This window comes from Cebus imitator, unplaced genomic scaffold (assembly GCF_001604975.1).
Source record: "Cebus imitator isolate Cc_AM_T3 unplaced genomic scaffold, Cebus_imitator-1.0 Scaffold285, whole genome shotgun sequence".
NCBI lineage: Eukaryota > Metazoa > Chordata > Mammalia > Primates > Cebidae > Cebus > Cebus imitator.
The window spans coordinates 1841285-1846783 of NW_016107600.1; positions in this window are offsets into that span (position 1 = coordinate 1841285).

Genomic DNA, 5499 nt, shown 5'->3' on the forward strand with positions numbered 1-5499 from the left:
AGAGCAAAAATTGCTCTAACTCAGAACACATGAAAGTGGATGCTAAGTTGATTTATCGCCCAGAGCTCTTCAGAAGTGAAGCTCCAGCCATCCGTTTGTCTGAGTGAAGAAGAAGCTGCCTGGGGGCAGAGGACACACAGCCTCCGAGGGCCTCACTTGCCCCTTTCATGAGCTTCTACATTTGTAGCATCTGTGTTTTGGTGCATACATGTCCCCTGCACAGCATCTATTTTTGCCAACTCCCTCATCTCCACTCTTTTTTTTTTTGGAGACGGGGTCTTGCTTTTGTCGCCCAGGCCGAGGGCAGTGGTGCCATCATAGCTCAGTGTACTCTCCAACTCCTGGACACAAGCGATCCTCTTGCCTCTGCTTCCCAAAGTTCTGGGATTAGAGGCTTGAGCCACCACCCCTGGCTATTCTTCTTTATTTTACTCCGCAGGCTTCTAGTTTTTCACAGGCATGACCTTGTACCTCTCTCTCTTCCACCTCCTCTATCCAAGCTTATAGGTTGGGTCTCCAACCACCCCTCTTCTCTGTTTTGAGTGAAAGAAATATGGGGAAATGCAAAGGGTGGGGATGAGAGATCCAATCTCTGAGCCCAGGCACTGTTCTTCACCTCCCTCTACAGGCAGGCTGGGCCTGTCTTCTGCAGGGTTGGGCAGAGGGTGGTGGGGCTGGTGGGGAGAGGAATCAGGGAAATGGTTTCTACCTGCCCCATGATCCTTTAGGCTGATGAATGAGACAATAGGAGATCCCCAAAGAAAGTTCTCATTCCCATGCTAAATAAGGCAGCAAAAATTTCAGACAGAAATAAGGACCCAACTGGTTTAGTGAGACACTAGAGATCAGTAATTTCCAGTCTTGTTGCAACATCCAGATGCTCCAATCATGTCAAGGAGGGTTATAAAATTCTCAAAAGTGATTATCTTTAAATTTTTAACAGAAATATACCACACAGATAACTGTGTTCTCTCTCACAAATATGTAATCACAGGAAAAAAAAAAAAAGAAGAATTGAAACTATTTTTCAAGGTAATGAATCCCCGGTTTTAGACATCATTGCTGAGACAATCAGGAGTGCTGGGGATGGAGAGATGCTCCAGTCGTCAGGAGGAGAAAGATGGTAGTTCCCCCGCTTCCCCGCATATCCAAAGGAAATGAGGAAAACCATCTACACCTTTCTTTCTCAAACCTTTCTCTCAATGCCCCTTATTAGCTCTCTACTCTCTGAAACACAAAAATAAAAAATGGGACCCAGGTGCAGTGGCTCACGCCTGTAATCCCAGCACTTTGGGAGGCTGAGGTGGGCAGATCACAAGGTCAGGAGTTTGAGACCAGCCTGGCCAGCACGGTGAGAGCCCGTCTCTACTAAAAATACAAAAATTAGCTGGGCCTGGTGGTACATGCCTGCAATCCCAGCTGCTTGGGAGGCTGAGGCAGGAGAATTGCTTGAACCTGGGAGGCGGAGGTTGCAGTGAACCCATATCGCACCAGTGCACTCCAGTGGGGGTGACAACAGCGAGACTCCATCTCAAAAAAACAGGGAGAGGAAAATGGGGAAAGAAGAACTGAAAAGATGATAAAACAGAAAATACAGTAACTAGAAAGGACAAGGAACTATGAAAAGGTCAGGGAGAGGGAAATTAAAAGGACAGAAAAAACACGGAGGGAGAAAGCATCCTGTGACCTGCTCTAGAAGCAAAACATGTGGCTGCACCACACCCTTGAGCAGCAGGGAGCCCAGGCCTGCTTTCTCCTGGAAGCGCTGTGGCAGCCTCATCCTCTCTGTCTCCAGCTCCATGTGCAGCAGACAGGACTAGAAGGGTAAGGCAGGAACTAGAGCAAGGGGGGATGTGACAGACGACAGGCCCAGGTCTCTAGGAGCTGGGCTGTCCTGGCTCCTGCCAGGAATCGCTGAAACATACAGAAGCAGAGGATTTGAGTGTAGAGTGGAGTGGGGAGAAGCAAAGGGGAAACAGGCTGCATAAGTACGTGCTGCATGGTGTGGGAAACGGGCTGAAGGAATGGCCCATCCCATTCATTCCTACACAGCAAAGCAAGAGCCCTAGTTTACCTGCCCTCCTGCCCCATCCCCATCTCTACCCCCTATTCCTACCCCTACCCTTGCTGCAGATGTAGAAGCAGAATTTCTTTCTTTCTTTTTTTTTTTTTTGAGATGGAGTTTCACTCTTGTTGCCCAGGCTGGAGGGCAATAGCATGATCTCGGCTCACTGCAACCTCTGCCTCCCGGGTTCAAGCGATTCTCCTGCCTCAGCCTCCCGAGTAGCTAGGATTACAGGCATGCACCACCTCGTCCAGCTAATTTTGTAAGAAGCAGAATTTCAAAAGCTGCAGCAGCTGTGGTCAGTACCTCAGCTCCCCACCAGCTCCCTTCTCCAGAAGACAGCAGCAGCATAAAGAGGAATGAAAAGGAAAGGGTACCGTAATAACCCCAAACCTTTTCATCTCAGCAGCCCCCAAATATATCAGCAAGCTCAATTCTCAGCATCTCCTCCTCCCTCCTTGGCTCATAACCAAATGATCAAACAAGGCTTTGCTGAGAGGAGGCATAAGGCTATTGAGCCAGCATCACCTCTCCCCGTGTGGGAGGGGGTATCACATTATACACGTAAACGGAAGCACCTGTTTCCAGAGGCAGCATGGGGCAGAAAGAGCTCATAAAGAGTCCCAGGTTGTTATAAGAAAAATAATAATTTGATGGGGTTAAAATTCAATGTCCAAATTGAGGTTGCTTATGGAATTTAAAGGGGATGTTGAGAACACGAGGTGGTGAGACTAGGAAGGGAAGAAAAGAAGACAAAGAGAAAAATACACACAATATAGTAGACAAAGGGGAGAAACCATAAAAAATACAGCCTCACAAATAAAGGCAGAAGCTAAGAGAGAGGAGGAAGCCAGCACCTGGAAAGCAAGATGTTACAGCTGGGGAGGGGGAGGGGGAGGGGAAAGCAGGAGAGCAGCAGGAAGAGGAAAAAAGGCCAAGGAGCCAAAGAGCCAAGAATCAGAACCTTCCCTTCATCTGTCTTCACCTTGTCTGTGACTTCAAGCAGGTGAGTTGTTGGGGTATTCTCACAGTGGCTACTGCCTCATCTTGGCCTGAACAACGGAACCCCACAATGCCTGTGTGGCATGCCCACACACACCATTTGACCCCCAGCTTTCATCTTGTCTTCCTGTTCCCCAACACACATGCACAGGTCACTCTCAAGGCTTGGGGAGCACCTTGGTGTGTCCACAGGATAGAATGGGCTCTCACCCCCAGATCACACTTAATTCCAAAGAGCAGAGGCTGAGGGCCGCTGACTCTAACAGAGCAATTTAGAACTGTGTGCTCAGACCAGGTGCTGTCGCTAACGCCTGTAATCCCAGCACTTTGGGAGGCCAAGGCGGGCCAATCACTTGAGGTCAGGAGTTCCAGACCAGCCCGGACAACATAGTGAAACCTCATCTCTACTAAAAATTTAAAAATTAGGCCCGGCACAGTGGCTCATGCCTGTAATCCCAGCACTTTGGGAGGCCAAGGCAGGCATAAAAATATAAAAATTAGCTAGGTGTGGTGACAGGAGCCTGTATTCCTAGCTACTCAGGAGGCTGAGGCAGGAGAATCGACTGAACCTGGGAGGAGGAGGTTGCAGAGAGCAGGGATCGTGACATTGCACTCCAGCCTGGGAGACAAGAGCAAGACTCCGTCTCAAAACAAAAAAATTAGCCAGGTGTGGTGGTGGGCGCCTATAGTCCCAGCTACTCGGGAGGCTGAGGCAAGGAGAAACTCTTGAACGTGGGAGGCAGAGGTTGCAGTGAGTCCAGATCACACCACAGTGCTCCAGCCTGGGCCACAGAGCTAGACCCTGTCTCGAAAAAAACCAAAAACACACACAAAAAAACAGAACTGTGTGCTCAGTGATCCAGTGAAGGGGATTCCCACACAGTGTCCTCCATTTTCCCCAGGCTGCCAGTGCTGCATTGATTTCACAAGCTCTGATGCCCTTTAATGAAGACAAAAGGAGAGGCAAAATTGCCCAGTTCCTGACTTCTCCAGCACAACAAGGCAAGATTCCTGGGAGGAAAGTTATGAGCGATGATGAGCTCATCTGAATGAGTGCCATGCAGACACAGCCTGTCACTGAAGGGAAACAAAACCAAGACATAGTTGCTTAGGAAAAGGAGCATGGGTGTCAAAACCCAGGAGTTGTGCTTTCCAGTGGGCCTGAGACAGACAAAGTGACATGATGTTTAGAGAGCAAGAATGAGATGGAAAAGGAAGAGGGCAAGCAGTCTCAGGCTTCCATGGTAGGAAATAAATAATGTCCAGAAGGGTTGGCTCTGAAGTGGACCAAATGGCTCTCCTGTCCCATGTTTATGAGGTCATGGACCATTAAGCCAGCCAACCTACAGATGTCTTCATAAGACTTTACGAGATTAGACTGGGGAGACCCTATAACTCAACAAGAAAGGAAAACAAGAGGAGAGAATTGCAGATAAGAGACGGTAGAAACAAGTACTCAGCTCCAGAGGCGTCACATCTCAGAGGGAGGATGTCTGGTTTGGGGACCCTTTCATCTTCCTCACTTCTCTGTGAGTTTCTGCCTATCTCCATTAGATTCAGGACTACATCAGGCTTATATTACTCAATAAATTATTGATTATCCACATACTTTTTTCCCCCTAATCCAACTTCCAACTGACCTCACACCATGTTCCTGACCCGCAACCATTTGGTCCTCAGAGAATTTTCTTTGGTATTTGCCAAGTAAATCAGAAAGATAAAATACATTACATTTACAAATGCACATATTTTCAAACCTGATTTAGATTGTATTTACTTGATGTGATGTTCCATCAATTCTAATAGCCATGAGATGACTCTTCCAGGGATCCCTGGGTTGCTGAAGGCTAATATTTATTCTCTGAACCATTAGGAGCAGAGAGGAGCATGAAAACTGGGAAAGGTACACCTTAACCAGTTAAGGAAGAGTAGGAAATAGAATACGCATTTTGCATTATCTTATTTCCTCAGGCTTGCGCCACCCTGTGGTTATTTGTAGAAAGTCAGAGACCAGTAATCCTCAGAAAAGAAGCCCATGTTCTCCAAGTCTCGATGCTCTTTCAGAAATTGAGCTGACACTCCAGAGCCCAAATTAAGAAAGGGGTGTAAGACCCAGATCTTTGGGTTTTTTTGTTTTTGAGATGGAGTTTTGCTCTTGTTGCCCAGTCTGGACTGCAATGGGGCGATCGCTCGCTGCAACCTCCACCTCCCGGATTCAAGCGATTCTCCTGCCTCAGCCTTCCCGAGTAGCTGGGATTACAGACATGCACCACCTCGCCCAGCTAATTTTGTATTTTTAGTAGAGATGGGGTTTCTCTGTGTTGGTCAGGCTGGTCTCCAACTCCTAACCTCTGGTGATCCGCCCACCTCAGCCTCCCAAAGTGCTGCAATTACAGGCGTGAGCCACCGCACCCGGCTAGACCCAGATCTTT